The sequence below is a fragment of the Mustela erminea genome, chromosome 19, assembly GCF_009829155.1.
Source record: "Mustela erminea isolate mMusErm1 chromosome 19, mMusErm1.Pri, whole genome shotgun sequence".
Lineage (NCBI taxonomy): Eukaryota > Metazoa > Chordata > Mammalia > Carnivora > Mustelidae > Mustela > Mustela erminea.
The window spans coordinates 27,271,649-27,299,203 of record NC_045632.1 but is presented as its reverse complement, the minus strand read 5'-3'; the positions used below and the strand labels follow the sequence as shown (position 1 = coordinate 27,299,203).

At 41.5% G+C, this 27,555-nt stretch overlaps 1 long non-coding RNA gene across 1 annotated transcript; it reads right to left on the bottom strand.

Moving 5' to 3' along the window:
• Positions 1 to 16,386: 16,386 nt before the first annotated feature.
• LOC116580295 lies at positions 16,387 to 22,214 on the bottom strand. Its single transcript, XR_004281590.1, has 4 exons — positions 22,078 to 22,214; positions 21,718 to 21,894; positions 19,462 to 19,746; positions 16,387 to 16,709 (listed from the first exon to the last, which is right to left on the bottom strand). It is a non-coding gene; the product is annotated as an uncharacterized LOC116580295 (long non-coding RNA).
• Positions 22,215 to 27,555: the final 5,341 nt, after the last annotated feature.

Here is a 27,555-nt window from a genome sequence, read left to right as displayed (position 1 = left end):
AGTGTTAGGAGAGACATTGGAAAGACTTTGTATAAAGAGCTCAGAAAGACCTCTTTGAGGAAGTGGCATTTAAACTGATATGTGAATTGTGACAAGGGTCCAGCCATGTGAAAAGCTAGCCTAAGGGCATCCTTCTAGGCAGGGGAAATAAGAATGTGCTAAGACCTTGGAGTGGAGATGAACTTGATGTGCTCAAGGAAACCAATGGCCAGTAGGACTGATGCATGGGCAGCGAGGGGAGAAAATCCTGTGTGCTGTGGTTGGAGAATTAGGCAGAGGCTAGATCATGCGTAGGCTTGTTGGCTGTGGTATATAGTTTGGATTTTATTCCATGAGAAATAGGAAGGCACTGAAGGGTCTTGAGCAGAGAAATGACACGAGCTGATTTGAGTTCTTTGATCACTCTGGCTGTTGAGGGAAGAAGTCTGTATGGAGCAAGAGTAGGTGCCTGGAGTTCAGACAGGAAGCTCCTGGGTGCAACATGGCAGCCCCAAGTCAAATGTTAGGAGTGGAAAGAAGTGCACACATTTGAAATCTTTTTAGAAATAGAATAAACATAACTTACTCATGGACTGAGGACTGAAGAAAGGAGCAGAAGTGAGGATGTCTCCCAGGCTATGGCTCCAGCATCTTGGTGGATAAAAGTGCCATTTCCTGAGATGGGAAAGACATGCTGAGAGGGTGAGGCAAGTGTGCTTGGCAGCACGGCAACCATGAGTTCAGCTTGAGGATTTGGCATGGCCCTTGATAACGATAAAGGACTGAGGCAAGGAGAAAAATGAAGATGCATGTGTTTAGGAGGGATGATGAGGAAGTGGTTGGCACATGGTGCATAATTTGGAGACGACTGGACCAGAGCTTTAAATGGTTTTGATTATCCATGGGATTTAGCCATGTGACCTTTGCTCAAATAAATGGTTTGATTTGTAGCAGGGGAAATGTATTTGGGGAGATTTGATCAGCAATTCTTTCTATGCAGTTAAACATAGCAAGTCTAGAGTGAATGATGGCATAATTTAATAATGCACAACATGCCACGGATATGCAGTCCGGCTAACAGGAGTGATTAATAACCACATACTGCATCTGCGACTTGCTTTCAGTGATGGTATGGGGAAGGAGGAGACAGACATTCCCATGATGTGATGACAACAAGGTCTAGACTCTTGCACTTGATTCCATGTCAGGCAAGATCCATGGTGTACATAGCAAGATCCCAAAGTTACCACACACAAACACATACACACACATAATCTTGCAAGACCAGAAAACCTAAGTAAGCCAACTGTTCTCTTAGTTGGATATGGTTGATGACCAAGGATGGACCCATGGAGTCAGAGAACATAAATTGTATTCCAGTCTCAGCCAGTAAGTCTCCTCCACATGACCTTTGACAAGTTAATAGATCCTATAAGCCTCACGTATCCACCCATTCTTTCTGAAAGTATTTATTGAGTGCCAACTACATTTTAGGAAATGCGATGGTACAAGGATTTTGTGGTGATCATGACACTCTTGGTTTCTGCTCTCATGGAACTTACAAGTCTAGTTGACTAGTCAAGTGCCAATATTCCCGTTTGTTGAATGAGCTCAATGGACTAGATGATCTTCCAAATCCCCTTTATTTGTAAACCTTCTGAAGTTAAAAGCAGGCATTAAAAATTATAAACTATCCCTATTAATTAACTTTCTTAAAAGCATCTATTTAGAAAGTTTTTTTCTGATCACGAAAGTAATGTTTTCTCCTTATAAAACTTCAAACATGACCAGAAATGTATCAGGCAGTAAATGAAAGTCTCCACTGCAAATCCCTGTGGTGACATAGGGAAAAATTGAAGTTGTTACTGTGTTCAAACTGTTCTAAGATCTACATTTTATTTACAGTTTAGCATTCTCCAAATCATAATGTGTCTGATATTGCTATTGGCAGACAGCAGTCATTATGTGGCTGTCAGTGTTTGTGCATGCCATCAAAGCTTGCAGCAGAGGTGACGGCAGCCTGGAATAAAATCCTCAAGATAATAATGGAGCATGGTTTTAATAAATTCTGTATCAACAATCCTCCTGATGGCACAGAAGACAACACTCTCTGGAAAAACAGAGGTAATGAATGGTTCAGAGATGAAAAATAATGCAATGAGATTTGGACTCTAAATGTGAGAAAATTATCGTAATAATGCCCAATCAACTTGTGTCTCTTATATTTTCATTTTCTATGTATGTCCAAGAGTGATATTTGATTTTCATACCTAAATTTGTATAAAATGATGTTCTTATTAATTATAAAAGGGAAATTCTAGGTTACCAGAAAACTCTGTGGGGGTTTATCCCAGGAATGCAAGGCTGGTTTGATAGAATAAAAGGGAAAAAATATGATCATTTCAATAGATGCAGAATAAGCATTTGAGAATTCAAAACCCATATCTGATAAAAAAAAAATTCTCAATCAAAAATAACTTTTGTGGGGCGCCTGAGTGGCTTAGTGGGTTAAACCTCTGCCTTCGGCTCAGGTCATGATCCCAGGGTCCTGGGATCGAGCCCCCACGTAGGGCTCTCTGCTCAGCAGGGAGCCTGCTTCCCTGTCTCTCTGACTGCCTCTCTGTCTACTTGTGATCCCTGTCTGTCAAATAAATAAATAAACTCTTAAAAAAAATAACTTTTGTAACCTGATAAAGGACAGCTACAGAAATCCTATAGTTATTGTAATGATGAAATTACTTAATAATGAAACATTTGATGCATTTCCCCTAAGATTGTTAACAAGGTAAGATCAGCCTACCATTACCACTGCTGCTTAGTATAGCCATGGAGATGCTAGCTATTGAAACAGGCAAGAAAAAGAAATAAAAGGTATAAAGATTCAATATAGGTGATCTCAAGGAATCCATAAAAACACTGCCAAACTAATAAATGAAATTAGAAAGTTTTCAGGGAACAAAGTTAACACACAAAAATAATCAAATGTGTATTTATATACTAGCAACAATTAGAAATAAAATTTTAAAAATAAATTCCCTTTAAAGTAGAAATAAATTTAACAAAGATACGCAAGATCTCCTCACTGAAATCTAGAAAACATTGCTGAGAAATTAAAGGAGACCCAAAGAAATGATGAAATATACCATATTCAAGGATGAGGAGACTCAATACTCTTAAGATGTCAATTATCCTCAAATCATCCTGAAGATTCAATGCAATTGCAAACAAAATCCCAGCAGACTTTTTAACTTTTTTGTTAGAAACTGACAAGCTAATTTTGAAATTTATATGGAAAGGCAAAAACCTGTAATATCCAAAATAGTCTTGAAAAAGAACAGACCCAGAGGACTTCTGCTCCCTGGTTTTAAGACTTACTATGAAGTGGGGCACCTGGGTGGCTAGATCAGTTAAACATCTGATTCCTGATCTCAGCTCAGGTTTCAAACTCATGGTCATGAGTTCAAGCCCCTTGCTGGGCTCCATGCTGGGCTCCATGCCCGCCTAGTTAGAAGAAAAAAAAAAAAACTTACTATAAAGCTAGGGTAATAAAGACAGCATGATATTGGCATAGTGGTTGAAACACAGATCAATGAAATGGGATAGAGGACCCACACTTACGCAACCGTTTCATTTTCAACAAAGGCAAGATAGCAATGGAATGGAGAGATGGAAGTTGTTTCAATTAATTTTATTGGAAGAACTCCATATTCTTATTAAAACTGTAATTCTTACCTCATACCATGCACAACAATTAATCCAAGATGTGTCTTAGATGTAAAAGCGAGAGCCAAAACCATAAAGTGTTTGGAAAAGTAAGCACAGAGTTTATAAACAGATCACAAAAGCAATTTTGATAAAAGAAAAAAGATCTTTCGAGTTTATCAAAATCAAAACTAGTGCTCATCGAAAGGTAAACTGAAGTGTATGAATAAGAAAGGCACCGGCAAGAAAATGTGGTCATAATATATATCTGAGAAAGGACTGGTATTCAGGATGTATAAATAACTCATTACTCAATAATATAAAGACAAACAACCTAATTAAAAATGAACAAAAGATTGGAACAGACACTTCACAAAAGAAGATCTATGAATGGCTAATAAACACAGGAAAAATGGGCAACATCATTAGTCATCAGGGAAATGCAAATCAAAACCAAAATGAGGTAGCACTTCACATTGATCAGAATAGCTAAAATTAAAAAGACCAACAATGTCAAATATTGGTAAGGTTGTGGGGCAACTTGACCCTTCGTATATTGTCAGTGGGAATATAAAATGATATAATTAGTTTTTGAAAAGTGTTGGCAGTTTCTCATATAACTAAACATGCATGCTGTGACCTAGTGATCTCACTTCTAAGTGCTGTCCCACAATAAATAAAAATATGTGCCCACAAAAAGAATCGTACAAAAGTGTTCATAGTAGCTTTATTTATAATAGCCATAACTGGATACAGCCCAGGTGTCCATCAACAGGAGACTATAGAAACATACTAGAATATTCACTAAATGCTATATTACTCAGCGAGGAACAGGAACACATTACCAACACATGCAGTGACATGGAGGAATCTCAAATATATTATTTTGAGTATAAGAATCCTTACATAAAAGTGTGTACTAGGGTGAGCTCATAAAAGTGAGCACTAGGGTGCTCAGGTGGCTCAGTGGGCTAAGCCTCTACCTTCGGCTCAGGTCATGATCTCAGGGTCTTGGCATCGAGCCCCGAATTGGGCTCTCTGCTCAGTGGGGAGCCTGCTCCCCTGCCCCTCACCTACTTGTGATCTCTGTTAGTCAAATAAATAAATAAAATATTTTTTTAAAAGTGTGTGCACTATATAAATATTCATAGGAAATTCTAGAGCAGACAAACCCAATCTACAATGGGGGCAAAATCAGAACAGTACCTGCCTCTTAGGGCGTGGAGGTAAGAATTTACTGGGAAGAGTCAAAGGGGGTGGTTTCTGGTGGTGATGGCAAGGTGTTGGGGTACACAGATGAACACATTTGTTAAAACTCATGCAATGCACTTCAGACCTGTGCATTTCATTTGTTCATAAATTTTACAATCAAAACAGAAATAGTAAACAAACATTGAATTCCAGTTAATGAAATCCATGCTGGACTATTTAGAGGGAAATATATGATGTCTTCAATTTACTTTGACATATCCCCCAGATAAGATAGATTAATAGATGGATGGATGGATGGATATGTGACAAAGCAAGCTTAGTAAAATGTTAATGATAGACTCTAGATACCTGGGTTCACTGTAAAATTCCTTTAGCTTTACTGTATGTTTGACTATTTTTATAATAAAATGTCGGCAGTGAAAGAACACTTTTGAAAAAGAAAAAATTTCAGAGCAGTCATTCCCTTTCAGGTGACCTTGCTGTCTCTGAGGCTCCCAGGAATGTGGGAACATAACCTATATGTGAATGAGTGTTTTGCAGACCCTCCGGGTTTACCCAGGTTGGTCACTAAACTCTGCAGAACCGGATGCAAACATCCTTGATCAATGCCTGCCCCACCCCCACCCTGCCCCTCATTCCTCTGTCTCATCCCTAGAACAGCTTTGATGACCACATAAAATAACCAAACAGCAGACACAGACGGCACTTTACAGAACTGGCTTAAAAACTCCCCTATTACATATTTACTCCAAACCCGTCAGAAAGGAGAAGGCTGCGGGTCTGTAATGAGGGCTGTTTGAAAGTCAAGTGTTCAGCAAATTTGGCCGGCGGGCACTCAGGGAGTTCCAACCTCAGAATTACCAAGTATAGTAACACACGCACTTCTGCCTGTGGTACCCAACCCCAGCAAATGGCCCTGGGCACACCCGCAGGCTGGGTAGCTGCAGTCTTCCTCTGGAGCCCACATATCCTGAATCACGGGGCTTGTTGGGTTGATCCCACCACAGAGGAGTGGGTACAGGGATAAGCAAATGCAAGGAGAAACAAAGCGGTTCTGAGGTGCTAGCTACTCCAGTGTGTTTCCATTGAGGGGAAATGGTACTGGTTCCAAGCCCATGAGCGCTACTGTCTGCTTCTGGCTGGAATCAGGGTGGTGGGACAGCTCTGAGAGGGAAGTGGGAGTCGTGGGTTGCATACACACTTCTCTCTCTCTCTCTCTATGATTTTATTATTTGCTTGAGAGAAAGAGAGAGAAATTGAGCAGGGATATGGGCAGAGGGGGAAGCAGACTCCAAGCTGAGCGGGGAGCCTGACGCTGGACTTGATCCCAGGACTCCAGGACCACGGCCAGAGCCAAAGGCAGACACTTAACTGACTGAGCCACCCAGTTGCCCCTGCATACACCCTTCCTCCCTTTTGGGGCAATTTCCTGCCCCTCTCTTGACCCCAGACCTCCTTTCTGCAAAGTGAGGGTGTTTAGGTTCATTTGATGGTGTCCTGCTTTGGGAACCCTAAGGCTCTGGGGCCTAGTTAGAGTACTCCTTCAAACTTAAGAGACATCATGAGTTCAGGCAGCCTGTGCAGCTTGTAAATGCACTTGTGTCTACTCAGTGTGGTCCTAGTGGTCCTCACCTGCATGTCCAAGGTTCTGACAGGCAATTATAGATATCCTTCCTTTTTAAAAGAATTTCAAGATGTACTTCTTTCATTTAAAAAATACCATTAACGCCTTACAAAAATAGGACACAATGCCGAACACCTGCAATGTGCCAGATTCTTTCCTAAGCACTTTGAATATATTTTTTCATTTAATTAAACAACCTTCATTTCTGGACCTTACTCCCATTTCATAGATGTACAAGTCGAGGTTTGGGGAGGTCAATGCTTTGCGTGAGGCCCTCCAGCTGGTAAGGAACTGAGCTGTACTTCCTTCCAGGACCGCATTCTTTCTGTTCTGCTACATGGCCTCCAGCTCCACAAAATCAACCCACCATCATAACGCAACTATTGTTAGCATCTTGATAAATGTTATCACACATTTTTGGTTAAAGGCATACATACCGTGTACATCTTCCCTACATTCAAATGTGAGGGTGAGATGCTATTTAGAAAAAATGTCAGGTTAATGGGAAAAGAGTAAAGAAAGGTGTGGTGTGTTGTCCTGGTTTGAGAAACGGCTAGCTGAATCAGCTGAACCCCACAGCCTATGTTGGCCCAGACTGGCTACCGTGTAGATCTACGCGTGCAGGCTGATAAGGTCTGTCTTTAAACAATAGTTGACCTTAATACTTCTCCAAGGACCACTGTTTTATTTCTGGATTATGTTCAGTGGCTCTTTAAATTGCCAAACTGCTTCTCTCCACGTTGCGCCGAGTCGAAGTTAAAGAAGAAAAAACAAAACACCATTCCTCTCTGTGTGTCCTTAAATGCCGCGGAGCTCTATGCAGGATTTTATGGCCATTATAAACCCTCCACCTCAGGCTTGCAACAGCGACAGAGCTTCCGCACGGTTACACAAACACAGCCGCCATAATAAAGCACGTCTTATTTGATATTATATTGTATCAGAAGCATTAAATACACATTAAAGGGGTGCTTTAAGGCCCTTTGCAGTAAGTGGCAGATGTTATGAATAATAACCCGCAAAATCCTTCTGAATTCTAAAAAGGTGTGTTCCATAAAGCTTTCCTATAAATCTTTAATAGAGCTGAAACACATTGCAGTGATTAGAGGAAATCTCTAATCGTATTAAGCTATTAGAGAGAACGGGAGCAGGATTGGTAGCCTCAAAAATAAAATAAAGCAAGAAAATCACATAGCATGGATATGAAGGATTTCCTAGTTATACCTTCTGACGGTGCTTTGCTCGAGTGAGCCAGGCAAGTCTGTGTAACACACACAAATACACACTCAGTGTGAAACCCAAACTGCCATAATTCACTGAAATTTATGTAAATGAATATGCATTCCTTTATATGAAAAATCGGCAACATCTGCGCTCCATTTAAACAACCTGATTTAATGGAGTCACCAAGAGATAAAGAGCAGGGTGGGGGTTGGGGGCTGGGGAATGACCTCATCCACCCTCTCCTTGGAGTATCTGGAAAAACAAATAAAATAAAATATAGGTTACAGGCAAACTAAACAGCATTGAAAATACTGTCCCAGAGGACTCTGGCTTCCCAGGAAGCAGAGGTGTTTGAGAGAGACAAGAACCAGCTGCAATAAACTCTGGTTCAATAAAACTTAATTAACCCCTTGGGGCCTCTGCGAGGCAGCTTGTCAGCCAAGAGAGAGCATGGGATCCCATGGCCTGCCAGCAATGGGTTAATCTGGCCTTGCCAGATGAGGGAATGCCAGACCTAAAGGCACAAGTGACCCTATGGAGATGCGCAGAGATGTGAACACACACACACACACATACACACACACATGCAAACACGCACACACTCATGTGTGCACCAAACTTGGCCATGTAGGGTTTTCTCCTAACATTGGGAGAGTTAATTATCTGGGAGCCCAGAGGCTGAGAGTTATGCCATTTGAGGGTCAGAAGGCACTTCTGCATCTCATCCAGAACCCGATACACGGTAACAGGTCTCACAGCTTCCACTTGAACACTCTCAGTGCCAGGGAGCTCGCTGTCTCTCATGGTAACTGATCCCATTCCCAATCAATCCAACTGATAGAGGCAATTCTTCCTTAGACCTGTCTCCTGTGACTATCCACCGATAGATCTGTTTCTGCTGCAAGTTCTTGTGCTTTTTATTTTCCCCCCTGGGAAAATTGAGGATGAACCAGACCAAATCCAAGAAAAATGCCAAACGCTTATTTTTTGCTTACTGGATGTCTCTCTGGTTATTTAGACAAAAACACCTGTTTCTAAGTAGATATTAGGGGTTGACTAGAAGTTAGGGAGTTTTCAATTTCATGAGAAAGAGAACATGCATATGCATAAACATGTGCAATATTAGGTGGAAAGTGCTGATGGATTCAGGAGCTAAGGACTGGGGGAAGCCAAAGATCAGCAGTCAGGGGGGCTTCATGGCAGAGGTGGCATTTGATTTCAGTTCATTGTCTCCAAAGAGGTGGTCTATGTAACTCAGGTGAGACGGTTGCTGGTTTTAGGTGGTACATGGTTTCATAGTCTCCACAATTCTCTTTCAATTCCTCTTCTTATGCCAAGGAAAGAGTGCTAGCATATCTTATCATATCAGACTTCAGGAGCAAAGCCCTTGGCAGGAAACTTCTGGCTAAAATCTAGCAAGGACTTTTGTTTTTCTCATACTGATTTAAAAAAAGTAAGTGGTACTAGTTTTCTACTTATGAAAGTGTTCTGTAACTTCTTTCAAAATAAATACTTAAGTTTTAAGATGGTGAATTAATTTGAAGAAAAATAAAAAAAAATATTATAGGTATTACCCAGGAAATCATGAGTATAGCATGCACAGCACTGGGCCTCAGAGAAGATGATGGTGAACCGGTGCCTCTCTGCTCTGCTAACATGACTGCTTCAAAGCAGTGCTGCCTTTGGACGTGGCTGCAGAGTCAGATTTCTGTCTCCAGGCCTCTCCTTTCTCAGCCTGCCCCATGGACTGTGTGGGAATCTGCAGCTCCCAGAGCCCAGCAGATCAAAGGTTTACAGTCAAGTTGCCGGAGGGTGTCCGGCCCCAGGCAATAAAAGTGAGCTAATATTATCCTGCAGCACGCAGGTTCTCCTGAGCACAGCGTATCTGCAGGCCACAGCTCACCTGGGCAGATCTGGAAGAGGGGGTGGGGCAGGCCTGACTCCGTCACCCCTCCCTGGCTCAGCCCTCCCCCCGCCCCCAGAACTAGCAGCTGCTCCAACGGGGCTTGCTTCTTGGCCAGAGCAACAAAAGGAAAGGCTACGGGTTACTCAGCCTTATTTCTGTCCCTACCACTGACTCGCCCTGCAGTTTGAGACCAGCCACTTGCCTTCTCTGTGCTCAATCTGCCATCTGTGGGAGGCTGGTTATTAAGGCAGTAATTAGCTTGGACACAGTGATCAGTTCATTGGAGAAAGAGCCCATTCAGCTTCTTGTGGAGCTTGGAAATGGGGAGACTCCCAGGATGGCCAGAAAGAAGCATTTTCAGATTGTGATTCTCCAGCGAAATCTCCAGCCAAGTCTCTTCATTCTCTGTGGCTGCCCGACCTCTGCATACTGAGTGGCAGCTTGACCGTTCTTCTAGAGCCTGGGGGAACTTGACTTCCTTTTGTTCTGTTTCTCAACTTTTTGGCACAGGGGTCTAAGCCTATTTTTCTTTTGCTTCATGCTTGGCCTCCTAAGTCTCTTTAAATCCCCACCCCACCCCTTTTTAGAAACTGTCAGGATCCTCCTGAGCCCAGGGACCACTGCCCTGAAGGCTCCACTTTCATCAAGAGAAGGGGCTATGGTGGGGAGGGTGGAAGGGGTCCACAAGTGGCCCACCAGCTACAAACTTTTACCACGGACCCTCATCTGGTCCAACAAATAGATGTGCTCACAGACTTCTGCTCCCTCTTGGTGACTTCTTACAACCAGTGTGTCTCCTTGGGAACTCTGCAGCTCCATCTTCATAATAAAGAAAAGCAGTTTTGCTGTGGTAATGAGCAGAAGAATGTAAGTTATCTGAGAGCACTTTATTTTTTTTTTTTTTAAAGATTTTATTTATTTATTTGAGAGAGAGAGAGAGACAGTGAGAGAGAGCATGAGCAAGGAGAAGGTCAGAGGGAGAAGCAGACGCCCCATGCAGCTGGGAGCCCGATGCGGGACTCGATCCCGGGACTCCGGGATCATGACCTGAGCCGAAGGCAGTCGTCCAACCAACTGAGCCACCCAGGCGTCCCCTCTTTTTTTTTTTTTTTTAAAGATTTTATTTATTTATTTGACAGAGAGAAATCACAAGTAGATGGAAAGGCAGGCAGAGAGAGAGAGGGAAGCAGGCTCCCCGCTGAGCAGAGAGCCCGATGCGGGACTCGATCCCAGGACCCTGAGATCATGACCTGAGCCGAAGGCAGTGGCTTAACCCACTGAGCCACCCAGGCGCCCCTCTGAGAGCGCTTTAATCCATCTGCCTTCTCCATCCACCTGATCCATCCACCTTTACAGGGCATTTGCCTGTGTAAAGAGCTGCTTATCCTTTATGCCTACAGATGTTCCCTTTCCAGACAACCGTCTCGAAGTAGATGGGTGATCTTGGACAAGTCACTTGTCGCATTGCAGACTTAGGTTCCTCACCTGTAAATGAGCTGCTTAAATTAGCAGAGCCCACTGGGTGTGTGTTAAAATAACCTTAGAGGTTTCGCCTTTTCCTTCAGTTCGTTGTTGACTTATCCCACGGTTCTGAAACAGGAGTCATCATCACATGTTTTTAGGGAAGTAAATAAGGGCTTGTTTCCAGGGGTTCCTAATGATGAGAGGCTGACTATCTCTGAAGGGGTTACCCTCTACCCTTTACCCAGTTTATCCAGACCAAAAGGAGGATCTCAGTCAGGTGAGGGGAGCTGGCAAATAATTTCCATGAAGTCATTCTCAAGAGTCAAAGCATCCCCAGGACTTCCTCTAACTGCCCCATTATGGATGGAGCTGCCATCTCTGAATTCCTCCGAAGAGCAACTCCCTGGAGACAAGAGAGCTAGTGGAATGACTCTTCTCTGACCCTCTTGAGACACCCTAGATGGCCGACACATGTCTAACTAAACCACCATGACTGTGTGTACCCTGCAGTGCCTAGAAAATCACAATGGGCTCAATGGAGGATGTGTGGGTAAGTACAGTGGTGTTGAAGGAAGAGCAAAGAGCATTGGCCAGAGCGTAGGAAATCTTGGCTCTAATACCTTCTTGTTATTTGTTCTGGGCCAGTTGTTAATGTCTCTAGCTTTCACATTCTTGTTCTGTAAAATGGTAGTGTTAGTAATGCCAGCCTCAGTGGTTTCTCTTGGGGATAAATTGCAATGATATGCAAGTGCTTAGTAAATTGTAAGGTGGTATGCACATGTAAGGGATTTTGTTCTTTGTAAGAGTGGGAGGGACAATACCAGGTGGGGTCCCTCCAGCCCCTGAGCCTCCTGAATGGATCAGTCTCAGTCAGTAACATTCCAACACATGGAAAACAATGTGAGCTGGAGAGCTAATAACCAGATCAAAAACGACAGGCTTGAGGAGGGAGGCCAGCCTGGGAAATGTGTTATGAGCTGATCAGAAAGGAGAAAAGAAATAAAGTCATTAGCTTAATTAAGGGGCAGGAGGGAATGATGAAACACATCTCCAGCAAAACCAAATTAAGCATTTAGAAGATATTAAAAATGCATTTGAACTCCACTGGTGCTGCAATTCTAATAACATTTTCTAGGGCTGTAGTCAGTTATCAGTTCAGTCTGAGATCAAGAAAGGTACCATTTCTCTCTGTCTCAGGTGCCTGCCACCCCCAAACTTCCTAACTAAATCTTCTGACTTCTCATCCCTGCTCTAGTCTTCGAGCCACTACTTCCCCAAGCATCCCATTAGGTCAGCCCATTATAGGCACAGACTTTTAACTCTTAGCACATCTAGTTGACATTTCTGTATTCTCAGGATCTTGATTTCTTTTAAGTTTTGTGTTCCCATTTTGAAAAGACATAAAAGATTTAACATGGTCATAGTCTAAATCATTAGGATAATTTCTTTATGTGATTCTTGTCACATAAGTCAGTGCATAAATTCAAAGGTTTGAATTTATGATCATATTAATATGAAGAAATAGTAGTAGTACTGCTAGTGATAATAGGAACAGTAGTGATAGCTAGCATTTACTGAACATTTACTATGTGCTAAGCACTGCTCTAAGCATATAGTGTAACATATAATATTCACTTTTACTGAATTCTTTTAGTACTTTCATTACTGTGGATGAGGATATTGAGTCATTGTTATTTTCATTTGTGTCCCTTTATTATCTACATAAAATAACAGGACATGAAATTGTCATAGGCTAATGAGGATGGAATTGAGACATCCTTAATATACATCATGCATTTGATTTTGTAGAAATTTAAATGGAGAAAAATGATGGCAACAGAGGGTAAAAGGACCTGACAAGCTCAAAAAACACTGGTGCCACACAAAGTCTCATATTTGTATAATCCATCATTAAAACCTCTTTGTTGTAATCCCCAAAGATATTCTGAATACATCCACCTCTGTTCATCTCCTTTGGACCAGTCCGGTCTTGATATGGTAATTCAGAGAAAGGCAGATGCTTGTGGGATCCCTGGTGTGCTCCATAAAACGTGCCCTGGGCCTGAAGGTCTGCACTGGATTTGGAAGCATTCTCAGGGGAATTCAAGACACAGGAAGTCACATGAGGAGGGAGTAGAAAGTGAGGGTAACAGGCTTAGAGAAAAGGAGAGGTGTGAGGCCTTAAAACCCTCTCCGACCGGAGGAAGAACCCAAAGTTTCTTTAAAAGGCAGATGGTTAGGCTTCAGGCACAAATGCCTCCTGAAATTCAGGTGATATCTGGCTTTTCCTCTGCCCTGAAGTTCTGCCCTTGTGTATCTACTTTTCACAAGATGGCCCTGGCAACACCAGGCTGCTGTCCTCCTAGCTCAGCAACTAGTGTACAGGCTGTGTCTCTTTGCTAGTAATTCCCACAGAACCCTCAGTCTTACCTCAGTTTGCTGACTCAAGTCAGCTCCATTTAGGAGCTGATCCCAGGGGCCAGGGGGATGACATATTCTTGATTGTCAGGACTGAGTCATGAGTCCCTTTTGAAACTGGAAGATGAGATCTACATGAACCGATGGACCAAGCATGAGGAAGAGGCTGTTCTTCCAAAAGAAAATTGAGGTAGCATCACCAGGAAAGGGGGGATTTATCCCAGAAAGGCAAATGAAGTATTCCTATCTCGAGAGCCAGTAAAGATGCATTAAATGGTTTGATGTGTTTTAAACTCTTGGAAGGCCGAGAGAGTAAGTATAGTTGGGTTCTGAAGACCCAGGGAAATGCTGAGCATAACCCCAGGGTAGAGGAGAATTTATGATAAAAACACCCTCCTGGCAGAGCAGGCTGTCTGCCCCAGACTCAGCAAATGAAGCCCAACTTAATTGCTTGTAGTCTTGGATGAACTTCTAACTCTTTAGCCCTAGGAGAGGAAAAAATTGCATAGACAACTAGCTTTCTTTCCTTGGCATGCTGAGCCTCTAAGAACGTTATTTAACCTCGATCAGCAGTGATTCCCAGCTGTAAAAATAGGATGACAATCCATGCCCATTCAGGGCTGCAGGCTGAGGTGGAGGTAGCAGAGTCTATAGCAAAGCATTTCCAGGTGGTGGGTTGGATGGCAGTTCAGAAATATGGTACCAAGATTTTGATATCTGAAGGGTTTAGAGGAAACCCTTCCCTCAGCTCTCTCCTAGTGTCGATGAGAAAATGAAATTTCCTGAAAACATGTTTTCTCTTTTGCCATTTATGCTTCCTGTGAGTGTACCTAAACCATGATGGCAGTGGCAGGCTCTGAGAGCTGTCTGAACTTGGCAGCAGTGTCCTAGAGCAGAGGGGTTAAGTGTAGAGGTTTTGAAGAAAGGTTTTCCTATGCTAGGCTTGGGTGGTGGAGAAGTGAATATATGGCTGTTCTTGGGGCTCAGCATCTGTAGGAGAGGAAGACATGGGGGGTGGGAGAGAGAGAGAGAATAAATAAGAATGAATAATTATAAATAATTACTCTAGAGTAGGAGTTGGTAAACTAAGGTCCGTGGACCAAATCTGGCCCACCGCCTGCCTGTTTTTGTATGGCTCATGAACTAAGAATGAGTTTTATATTTTTAAATGGTTGAAAGAAAGTCAAAAGAAGAATAATGTTTTGTGACAGGCAAAAATATATGAAATTCAAATCCCAGGGTCCATAAATAAAGTTTTATTGGCACATAGCCATACTCATTCATCTGCTTAAGTCTGTGGCTGTTTTTGTGTTTCAACAGCAGCACTGGATAGCTAGAATAGAGACGGCATGGCTAAAAAAAAAAAAACAAAAAACCTATAATATTTTTACCAAAAGAATTCGTGGACCCTTGCTCTAGAGGGACATATACTGGCCCAAAGGGGGAATGCTTCAATGAAATATGGCACTTGATCTGGGTCTTGAAGATGGGTAGGATTCTAATAGGAAGATATAAAATGGGGGACTACAGTTTAGAGCCTTGCATCCCCATTTTACAGATGAGGACAAAGAGGTTGAACAGTGGGGCTGGAATTTGAAGAAAAGTCTGACTTATGTCATAGCTCAGCTCTTTCTGGCTTCCCCTTTCCTGCCTTTAGAAAGCCAAGCATGACTGGGTACAAACTGTAAAGAGGCCTGAACACCTTCCTAAGGAGTATAACCTAATTCTGTACCTTGTGGGTGGCCATCTAAAGCTTGTGAGTTGGGAAATCACATGACTCAAGTACGATAATAAAATAAATAAAAATAAAATGATTGTCAGCAGAAGGGAAATGAAGATGAGAAGAGCAAGTAGGAGACCAAGCCTGGGGTCTGGATCAGAGGGAATGAGGGCTGGTTCAAGCATACAGGCTGTAGGGAAGGTGGGAGACCTTGAGGAGAGATAGCAGTAACAAATCTAAGGGGAATAACTTGATGCAGGAGGTGAAAAAGAGGTGGCTTCCAGGTTTTGAGTCTAGAAAGATGGAGTTAGTGGAGAAAGACAAGCGTGGTTGTGGAAAATGGTGAGTTCCTCTCTGTCTATGGTGTTTGGAATGACCACAGGAGATCCAAGGGAGAGGTCTAACTGACAATGCCCAACCCCAAACTAGGCTGCTTTAACCCTGGACAGCATTGTGGTCGAGAAGCAGAAAGAAATCTCAGAAAGGGGAAAGGGGAAGAGTGTACATGTGTGGAGAGAAGGAGGACAATAGTTAGGACAGAAAACAGCTCCATGAAAGATCCAGAGCAACTTACATTAAGACATCATACTTGTTAATCAGTGAGTGGGCCAGATGAGGTAGTGGTGAAGCTAAGATCTCATGTCTCATTTAAAGGAGGCAGCGTTCCTTAGTTTGAGGGATATGTATGCAGCATTGTCAGATTTGACTTTCAAACAAAGTGGAATATTGAATATTTTTGCAATATTTTGATTTTTAAATGTTGGCAAGAAATTCAGCTAAAAGAAAAGCACTGGAGAAGTCAGTCAAACTTATCTAACGGCTGGATCCAGCCTGCAGGCCACTGGTTTGCATTCTCTCACCTAAGAAGGCCCATACAATTTGAAATCTTGGCATCCTGTCTCTAATCCCTCCTGAATCACTCCCTTGAAAGCCTTCCAATGTGGGGTGAAGCCCCTCTTCTGAGGACTTTCTATCATGTCTCCAGCACTGCAGTGTTTGTGCCAGTGACTGCCTACGACGGATTATAAACGTCTCGTGTGTTCTATATTCAAGTCATAATAAACAGAGGTGAGACGAAACAGAAACTGCAAAGACCAATCCACAAAAGACATCTAAGGAATGACTTTGTCTGTGATATGATAGAATAAAGGAGAAAATCCTTTGGGGACTGTGGTTATTGTCCCAGACCTTAGGAAGAGCTCAGACCACACCAGAGGTAGAGATGTCTGGCTGTGCTGAGAAGGGAGCAATCCTGAGAGGACATCTGAGGGCTAGCCCCAGGGTCCCCACGTAGCTTTTGCACAGCAGGTTTGAGGATGAGCGAATGTGGGCTTTCTCCAGGAAGTCTGCATTATTTCTTTCCCCAGGGGTCCTGCATCTAGAAAGATGAGCTCTGCCCAAGGAATGCATATGGCAGGTGCTCCTTCCATCTTCAGCCTCTCTGGGTAGTCAACCAGATCCTGGAAAAAGGCAATTCATTGTTAGGAACTTATCAAATACTTTCTTCTGCCCAGAAGAACATAGTTACGTGCAATTTAGCAAGCCTTCAGGGAATGCCTATCATATACCCAGACTTGTGCTAAGAAGGGCTGGACACATGAGGTAAGGAGTAGGTATAGACCTTTTTTTTCTCCTCAAAGGGCAGTAGAGATGGGTGAACAGAGACAAAATGAGACAAGTCTGGATTGAGGAGGTTAAGAACATTTTCTATTGGAGGGTCTTAAAAAAATGGGGTTGGGAGATGGTCTTCATGACCAATCCCAGGCTTCTAAAAATGACATTGTTATTTGCCTTGATGGATTTTGCACCTAATTGGGACTTATTGCTTCTTCCTTCTCTCCTCTTTCTCCCTGTTGGAATGAGAGTGTCCACCTTATGCCTGTCCCACCATTGTATTTTGGAAACACACAATTTGATTGACTTCACAGGTTCACATCTGGAGGGGAATTTGCCTCAGAATGAATCATACCTTGAACCTCACTCACACCTGATTTAGAGGATATTTAGGTGAGACTTTGGACTTTAGATTTTTAAATTGATGCTGGAATGAGTTAGGATTTGGAGGGGGGGTTGTTGGGATGCAATGAACATATTCTGCATGTGAGAAGGACATGGATTTGGGGGGAAGTCAGGGACAGATGCTGTGGTCTGAATATTTGCGTCCCTCCAAAATGTGTATGTTAAAATCCCAGCCCTCAAGGCAATGGTATTAGGAGGTGGAGCTTTGGAGAAGTAATTAAGGATGGAGCCCTCTTGCATGGGATTAGTACTCTTGTAAAAATGATAACACAGAGATCCCTAGACACTTCTACCATGTGAAGACACAGAAAGATGTTTGTGGCTTGGAAGAGGGCCCTCACCAGACATACCAGGCCTAGATCATAAACTTCCAGCCTCTAGGATGGTGAGAGCTGAATTTCTTTTGTTTATGAGTTACTCAGTTTGTAGTATTTTGTTATAGCAGCCAGAACAGACTAAGACAGACCTCATAGAAGACATCTGTAGGGCTCCTTTCCAATATTCCTCAAACATGTCCTGACAGACAGGCCTGAGCCATGCATGCCTTCTTCTGGTATTTTCAAATAGTCCCTTAAATGAATAAATAAAGGACCAAATCATTGGCTACTTGAGTACCAGGGTATAGAATCATAAGACCTAAAAGACCCAGAAGAATGATATAATTGAGAGTCAAGTGGATAGTTGGATTTGAACATCATTGTTGAAAAAGGTAAGAGGTAATAGGTAATAGGATAGAAATGAGCAAGCAAAGAGATTAGAAGAGAGAAATCCAGCTCAGAGAGAGAGCAGGAGAGCTGAGTAATAAATGCTTTCTCTCTCTCTCCATGGGACTTTACCCAAAGATAGCGTCGAAGCTCTTGGGGCAATAAATTAGCTTAGACTGGTAGCATTATGAAATTAATCTGCATATATACCCATCACTGTAATGTCAAAGATATGGCTGGGACTGGGAAAAGTTAATTCTCAGAATAAGACCGTGTCTTTATCACAGTGCAAATCAATTCTATTTTTTAAATGACTCTATCACCACTGGTTTAGGTATCCTTCCAAACCACACCACAGTATTTCAACCCAATTGGCTGGTAAATCTGAACCTGGAGTTAATACCAGTGGGTAGTGTGCTTGTCTTGACTTGCAAGAGATTGCGTACAAATCTTTTCAGCTTTGTGTTCAGCAATGTCATACTGGTAGCTTGAATTGCCATGGTAGAAGTGTTTATCCACAGAAATAGGTGAATGCTACAAATAAGAAGTAAGTATTCCTCCCCCTGTACAGCACCCCCCCCCAATCCCTGCTATTGAACATTTTCAGCATAGCACATAAATTGGTGTCAGAGGGCACTGTGGCCTTTCTGGCTAGGCAATGGCTCTGATAGTGACCAAGCTGTTGTTTGTACCAGAGCCTCTCAGTATTTAAAAAGTTGTTCTGTTGGTTACATCTTAACCAGTTAAATGAGAGATGGGGTTGGGAGGAAGACTGGAGGATCCACTTGAAGGACTCAAAGTCAGATTGGAAGGAGTTATTTTTAGTAGCAGTGATTCTTTTAAGGTATGTGATTGAGTCTAACTTTTCCATTTATTTTCTTATTTTCTCCACTCTGATATGTGCAACTGATCATGCAACAAAACTCCACTTACATCTGGTTCTAAGTTTTGGCAGGAATAGTTTGGAGATTGAGAATGCCAAATAACTCACATTAAGATTTAAAAGCAATTGGACATCTCACAATATCTTAGGCTAGATGGAATATATAATGGGCACTCTATGTTCATCCACATCCCCTCTTCAAGGCCAACATATCCAACCCCCAGTTGCTGCAAATGCCAGCTGCATTGGCTTGCAGCTGCAACCCTCACTGGAAGTTGCCCTTGGGAATGGGAAACTGCCTTATCCTTGTGGGGTGGGGGAAGAGGGCAGCTCTAACAACCGATGACTGGTTGATGCCTAATGTCAGCATTTTGTCTCAATTTGGAATAGCTCTGAAGAACCAGAATTCCTGGTTCCGGAATTCCTGTTAGGAATGACTAAGTCCTTACCTGAAGCCTCATTTCACTCTGTTCAATCCAACCTCCCTCACTGTCCTATATGTGATTCTCCCAAGGGCACTCTCCAATCAGTTTAAGGTGCACAACTCCCTATCTTACCTTCTTTTCCAGGGGACCACACCTAATGTCATCAGGCTCAAATACTCACCTGATACATAGGTCCCCTCCATTGCCCTTAAACGGAGAGGTCAGCCTGTGTCTCCATCCAGAGAGGGGGACTTAGCATTGCTCACTGCAGCATCACATTCCGTCGTCTTGTTGAGGAGCTCTGCTGTTACAAAGCCCGTCTTTAGTTCAAGTTGAAATCCACTTCCCTCTTCAGAAAGGGGCTTATTTTCCAGGTACACAGTGTATGTTCTGAATTCTTCTAGTTCAAGTTGCTTTGGTCTTCTGAGAGGAGTGTGACATGTAGTCCCCACCCCTGAGGACCTTCCTGGGAAAGAGAAGGTATGCTGCCAAACGGGTACCACTGGAATTCAGACAAAGGAGGGAGCCCTGAGGTTGGTGATGTGGTGGCTTCTTGAGAGAGGTATCTCTTGGAGCACGGCTCACAAAGCTGTGCAAAATCTGCATGGGGACTTGGAAAACTCCTTTTCAGGGGAGATGCTGGGACTGCTCATCTACTGAAATGTACTTCTGCCGTTTTCTATTTTCATTTTGACCTATTTTCCTTTTCTCTTCTGCTAACACCTTAGATTCTCCTTTGGAGTCTCTGCCTTCAAGTCCATATGGTTGAAATGAGGTGGCCACACTCTCAGTTTCAAGGATCAGCTTGTGACTCAGGTCTGGATGGTCAGCTGTTTCTTTTTTCTTTTTTTCTTTTGACCACAGGGATGGACATGTGAGACAGTTACTCTCATGATACTCACTCCTAGGACTTTTATTACAATTGCTAGACAAAAAAAAGCTCTAATTTTGTTCATTTGCTAGGCTATATAAGAATAATCCATGACCTTTTATGGGCCAAACAGAGAAGAAGGCAGAGTGTATTAGGGTTTTCCAGAGAGATGGAACCAACAGGTTAGATAGATATAGATATAGACATAGACACAGATATATGAGGGGATTTATTGTAGGAATTGTCTCACATGGTTATAGAGTTTGAGAAGTCCTACAATCTGTTGTCTGGAAGTTGGAGAACCAGAAAAGTCAGTGGTACAATTCAATCCAAGTTCAAAGCCTTGTGAATCAAAAGGCTGATTGTGTAAGTTCTGGTCTGAATATGAAAGCCCGAGAACCAGGAACACTGAAGTCTGAGGACAGGAGAAATGGATGTCTCTGTTCAAGCAGAGAGTGGATTTGCCCTTCCTCTGCCTTTTTGTTCTATTTGGGCTCTGAAGGAGTGAATGATTCCCTCTCACATTGGGAAGGGCCATCTGCTTTACTCAGTTTACCAATTCGAATGCTAAATTCTTCTGGGAACACCCGCAGAGACATACCCCAAAATGGTGTTTATCACCTATCTGAGCGTCCTTTAGTCCAGTCAACTGGACTCATAAAATTAACCAACACACACAATTGAGCTCAGCGTGAGAGTTACAGAGAGGGAGGGAAGGAAAGAAGAAGGAAAGAGGGGAGGATGTGGAGGAGGAAGGGAGAGAAGTATTTCAATTTGGCATTATCTGAACCCTGCCTAGTCCTTACAATTGCGCGAACTTGAAACAAAAATTCTCTTTAGGTTTGAGCCTATTTGAATTAGGTCATTTATCACTTGCCACAAAAGGAGACTTAACTAATATCGTCATGAATCCAGTACTTTAACTCTACTCTGATGTCAAGGTCCTGAGCTTACTACAGATACGGGTCATGTGCCAGCAAACCTGACGGCTGCAGAAGTCTCCCTGGAGAAACTGAGCCTACCATTTCACCAGGAGGAGTTTATATGGGCAGTTCCTGTGGAGGCTGAGAAAAATCAAGGCCATCCCACCTTAGGTTTAGCCTTAGCATAAGTACAGCCATCTCAGACCCCTGTGCCCAAGGGCTGAACTTTCCCCTACTTTGCTTTAATTCCAGGAAGCCTCACCCTACTTTAGTTCTAAAGACCCCCACCCTACTTTAGTTCTAAAGACCCCCATTCTACTTTAGTTCCAGGAAGCCCCACCCTGCTTTGGTTCCGGAGACCACTACCCTGCTTTAGTAACAGGAACCCATATATACCCCTGCCTTAACTAAGCTTGGGGTCCAAGTCCCTACTCCACTGCATCAAGTATACTTGGGCCCAAGCTTAAGCATGTCACCTCGGGATCCGTGTTCCTACTCCACTGTGTCAGGTATACTTGGGCCCAAGCTTAAGCTTGTCAAATAAACCCTTGCATCAGTGCTTGGCTCCTTGGTGGTCTCTCAGACGCGAAAACCCTAATTCCTCCCATTTGTGAAAGCTCAAACATATTTGTTCACTGAGTACCTCAAGTTTTAGGATCCTGTTGGTTTTTCTTCAGCGATTGGCCCTGTCCGTATGCTCCTCTGCGGATGAACAGATGAACTGGTTTTAGAACAAGCTCCTCTTCAGCCTTGTCTTCAGTGAATTCAGATGTCCAAGTAACTCAAACAACTTCATTTCTGAGGTAGATTTGAAAATGGCCTGCTCAAAAGTGATTGTTAATTTGCAAACTACCTTAAAATCCAGAGAAATACCACACTGGATTGACCCCACAATTGTGTCTGTGATGTGGGCATTAAGGGATGTTGGGGGCAGGGTTAATCTCCTCTACCCATCCATCCCCCCACCCCAGGATTTCAAAGACTTTGATCATTTCTTTCTCACCTTTACATTTCCAGAACAAAGGGGTCCATTTTGATCTATCCTTGGATGGCACTCCTGCCCTTGCCTCCTTGATCATTTTCGATGTCCTCCTCCTCACTTCCTCCAGTTTCTTCATGTCTTTTAAAGGTGTGCCCAGAACTGCACACAATATTTCCAGAGATCAGAGAATCAGGCTTTTATCTTTACCCATTGATGTTAAAAAATTTGATCATGATAAAATGAATCATTCTAAGGAATTTGTATTGGAATCTAAGCCCAAAGTCATTCATTTCTTCCTTCACTTACTCACTGAGTTACTCAGTAAGAAATTAGGACAATCCTACTGTCTGCCCAGGTTTGTGGTAGGCCTTTTGGGATGCTAGACAGGATGAGAAATCACGCTCTTCCCTCCAGGAGTGCATAAAAGGGCTGATAATGCAAGACCAACTTGTAAGAAGCCACCCACACTAGTGTCTTCTGCTAAAATTTTACACGAAACAGTGAAGTGCTTTTCTACCTATTATCTCCTTTGATTTTCATACCAATTTCATTTTCATGAGGGTTTGAGAGTTCAGGAAGTGGAGATACTCAGACGCAAATCATCAGGCTCCAAGTTCAGGAGCCTTTCCCCTGGACAATAAATGACTCCCCTAACCGATCAGCTGGGGAAGGTCTTAATTCTGCAGTTCTGACGTACAACAGTAAAGAACCAAACTCGGAAGCATATTAAAGCCTGAGATAAATGTGGGAATAAAAAAACTTCCATAATATGAGTACCTGTAAAGAGTAGACTTTTGAAATAAAAGTCTCCCAGCTTAAGGTTTTTCTGGACTCTTATTAAGGGATCTAGAATGATCTGAGCCTCCTTTCTGTATCAATTCCATTCTAAGATACTCCTTTTTCCATTGCATTGCTTGCCGTGAGTCACTTCCCCATCCAAGTATAAAATCTTGATTTCAGTTGACAAATCTCCCCTTTCCCACTATCAGTTCAAATTTGAATGACTCTGGGCTCTTGGCCCAGGAGGAGACATATGGGTGGGCCCTGGCCACTCAACCCACAATTCTCTCTATGCTTCTGGAATTGGTCCAGAGATGGGTCCATGATTTATGGGTCAATCTGTGACAATAGAGCCAGCCCTGTGATTTCTGGAAAAGTTGGGAAAAGCAAGTTCTCTTGCTGGTGGGAGGGAAGCATGAGGCTGCTAGTAGCCATCTAGCACCTATGTGACAAGAGACAGTCTGAGAATGGTCACACAGATGAAAGCAGAGTGGAAAGGTGAGCTAGGGTACTGGAGAAATTTGCTGAGCATTCCTATTCAGCTCTGGACATTTAGTTACAGGATTCAGTGATATCCTTCCTTTGAATAACCTAACTTGAGTTGTGTTTCTTTAATTTGCAACCAAAAAGAATTTTGACTAATATAGCCATCCATATACAAATTACCTCCTGGTGCACAAGTTTCTTTCTCCCTTTTCCTCTGTATTTCCTAGCCTTGATTTCTTCCAACCATGACCCAACCATTCATTAACTAGACTTAGAGTTTCATGAGGTTTCCACATCTGCTTTATTCACCACTTAAAACCAGTAGAGTTGAGTGGTAGAATAAATGCCATACTGGCAGTGTGAATGATGCCATATTTCTTCCACATTGGCTGAAAAGACTAAAAATTCATTCTAAGGTTTTGATAAACTAAAATGGTGTTGCTCCTAGCTTATTACTAAGCATAGTCAAATTCACCAAGGTAGTAAGGTTTGTAAACTGCTTATCTTTTTATGACCTATGCTAGATTCAATGTTATCTTGATTAGCATCACTGTCACTAAAATTCCAAGATGTCTTCTTGAATAGGAATAAAAGGTATATGGGAAATTACAAGTAATTGAATGACCCAGAGCTTTTCAAACTATGTAATTGCCTGCAGTGAGTGCCATAACTGAACTATATTTTATATTTGTTGAAATTATAAGTTATTTTAGTGATTTAGAGGGAGATTTCAGGGGCACTTGGGTGGCTCAGTTGGTTAAGCAACTGCCTTCAGCTCAGGTCATGATTCTGGAGCCCCAGGATCTGGAGTCCCTGAAGTCTCACATCGGGTTCCCTGCTCGGTGGGTAGTCTGCTTCTCCCTCTGACCTCTCCCCTCTCATGGTCTCTCTCTCTCTCTCAAATAAATAAATAAAATCTTAGAGGGAGATTTCATTAATATAGTCATATAAACTAGAGAATGTTGTATATTATTATCTATCCTTTGGATCATGGAGTGAAAATCTAGGCAATTGAGGTCTAATGTAGGACCCTTTGTTTCTGTCCTTTAACCTGGCTTCTGAATTACTTCAAAATTATAGCCCACAACTTTTTTTCCTGGCTACCATCTCCTATAATAGCCAAGGCATATTTATTCCCTGTCCAGCAAATACATCATGCGTAGTCTCATCACTTTTCACGCTAATCACTAGACCAAAAACTATTTATTCTCATATATTCCAATCTTGCCCATCCTTCAATATCTACACAAACCTCACCTTTGACATGAAGCCAAGAAATATTCCTCTAACCTAAATGATATTCCCTTCTGCTTTAATAAATTGCTTAAATTAAAAAAAAATTGGAAACCAAAAATTAATTCTTTTTTGGTGAATAGTTCCAGGACTTTTAAGACATGTGCAGGTTTAAGTAACTACAACTACAATCATGACACAGAACAGTATCAGCAAGTCAAAAACATCCGCTTGTGCTGGCCCTACATAGTCAAAGCCTCTCTTCCCCCAAAGGCCTGGAAACCACTGAACCACTCTGTGTCCCTGTAATTTTCCTTTTACAGAATGCCATATAAATGGAGTCACATAACATGTAAGCTTTGAGATTGGCTTTTTTTTTTTCACTCAGCATGATGCCTTTGATAGTTATCCATATTACTGGGTATATCAATAGTTCATTTCTTTTGACTGATGAGTAGTAATCCATTGTATGAAGGTATGATCACTTATTTATCTGTTCACCTGCTAAATGATGATAATGGATATTTGGGTTGTTTCTAGATTTTAGCTTTTATAAAATGAAACTGATGTAGCATTTGTGTGAAAGTAGACATATGTTTTCACTTTTTTTCAGGTAAATATATAGGAGTGGAATGTCTGGATTAGAGTAAACATATGTTTAACTTTACAAGAAACTATTTTCTAGAGTGGCTTTACTCGGACCATTGTGCATCTTCACCAGCAGTGTCCAAGCTCCAGTTGCCCTGTAGTGTAATCAGCACTGATATCATGAGCTTACTTTACAATGTTAAGTTTCTTTTCATGTATTTTTTTTTTTTTTTGTCTTTCATGGGTCTTCTTAGATGAAGTATTTCTTCAAATCTCTTGTCCATTTTTATAGAGTTATTTTCCTTATTGTTGAATTTTAGAAGATCGTTATACATTCTGGTTATAAGTCCTTTGTTGAATATGTGACTTGCAAATATTTTCTCCCAATCTGTAGCTTAAGTTTTTATTCTCTTAACAATGTCTTTGTGAAACAATAGTTTTTGATTTGATGAAGTCTAATTTATTATTTTTTCCCTCTAAGAATCATACGTTTGGTGCCATTGATAAGAACATTTTACTTAACACAAGGTCATGGAGATTTCTTTATTTTTCTAAAAGTTTTATAGTTTTATACCTAGATATATGAGCTAATTTTATATAAGGTGTGAGATATGGACCAAGTTTTTTTTTTTTTTTTTTGCATAGAAATGTCCAATTATTCTATCACTATTTGTTGAAAAACCTCTAGCCAGACTGAAAAAGCAAATAAAGAGAAGACCCTAATTACCAATAACAAGAAGGAAAAGGGAATGTCATCACAAGTCCCCCAGACATTGAATGGATATTTATGCACATAAATTTGATATTTTAGTTAAAATGGACCAATCCCTCTAAAGATACAAACCAGCAAAATAGACCCAAGAAAGAACAGTTAACTGTCCTCTGCATTCTAAAGAATTAAAAATTAGAAAAATAATGTGTTAAATTTATGCAGATAATTACCATTTCAGTTGGTCTTCCTTCACTCCCAAAAGTTCCAAGTTTTCTTCTATTATCATTTCCCTTCTACTTTAAGAACATTCTTTCACACTTATTTTCACGCAGTTTTGCTGGTCATGAATTCTCTTTGTTTTTCTTTACCTGAGAATATTTTTATTTCAGCTTCATTCCTGAAAGGTATTTGCTGTTTGCAGCATTTTTGGATTGACGGGGAGAGTGCTTTTTGTTTGTTTTACTGTCAGCACTTTAAAAATGTCCCATTACTTTCAAGCTTTCCTAATTGGTGATGAGAAATTAGCAGTCAGTTGAATTGCTGTTTCCTGTATGTATTGCTTCCTTTTCCTCTGGCTGCTCTCAAGAGATTTTTCATTGTTTTTGGTCTTCATCAGTTTGATTATAGTATGTCTTTGTGTGTATTTCTTTGTTTTTTTCTACTGGTAATTCACTGAGATTTTTTTGAAAACATAGTTTTTATCTTTCATCATATTGGGAAATTTTTACATGTTATTTCTTTAATTTTTTTTTTTTTCTGTAACACTCATTCTCCTCTACAAATGTTAAACTTTTTGGTATGGTCCCTGGGTTCCTGAGCGTTTATTCTCTCTCTCTCTTTTTTTTTTTTTTTTTTTTTTTTTGGTTTATTTCCCTCTCTCTCCCACTTTTTTCAGATTGGATATTTTATCTTCAAGTTTACTGGCTCTTTCTTCTGCAATTTACATTTTCCTGTTGATTCCATCAACTGAAAAAAATTTTTTTTGTTACTGTACTGATTGTATCCGATTGTTTTTCACATCTTCTATTTCCCTGCTGAGACTTTCTACAGTTCCTTTATTTCAAGAATGTTTGCCCTTACTTCTTAGAGCACTTTTGTAAGTAGTTGCTTTGAAGTCTTTGATAATTTCAACATCTTGTTATCTTGGTTGGGGTCTGTTGATTGTCTTTCCCCTTGCAAATTGTTGGGATACATTTCATATGTCAAATAATTTTGGATTGTATCCTAGACATATTGGATATTATGTAAATGACTGTGGATCTTTTATACTATAGAAATTTTCATTTGTTTGTTTTAACAAAGTAATCAATTCAGTTACATTTAGGCCACACCAACATTAATGGGCCATTGTTTCTAATGCCAGTTCAGCTTCAAGGGTTTTGCAGTGCTGTTCGGATTTGGTCTATATGTGTGCCACTTTGGGTAAATGATCAGACCTATGGTTTAGTTCTGGAAGCTTCAAGTATCAAGTGCATGCATGCATAGCTTGTTGGTGAGCCCAGAAGTTCATACATAATGTTGCAACATATCTTTCTCAAACTACCTCGTCTCTTCAATCTCTCTGACACTCTGGCTCCCAGAATCTCCTCTTCTTGGTCCTCTGGCTAGAAGGCTGGAGTTTTATAGTCTCTTTAATTTGCTGCACAGTCCCCACAGCTAGATCTGAACTTCTGTAGTCAGATGGTAAGTTGATAGAGAGA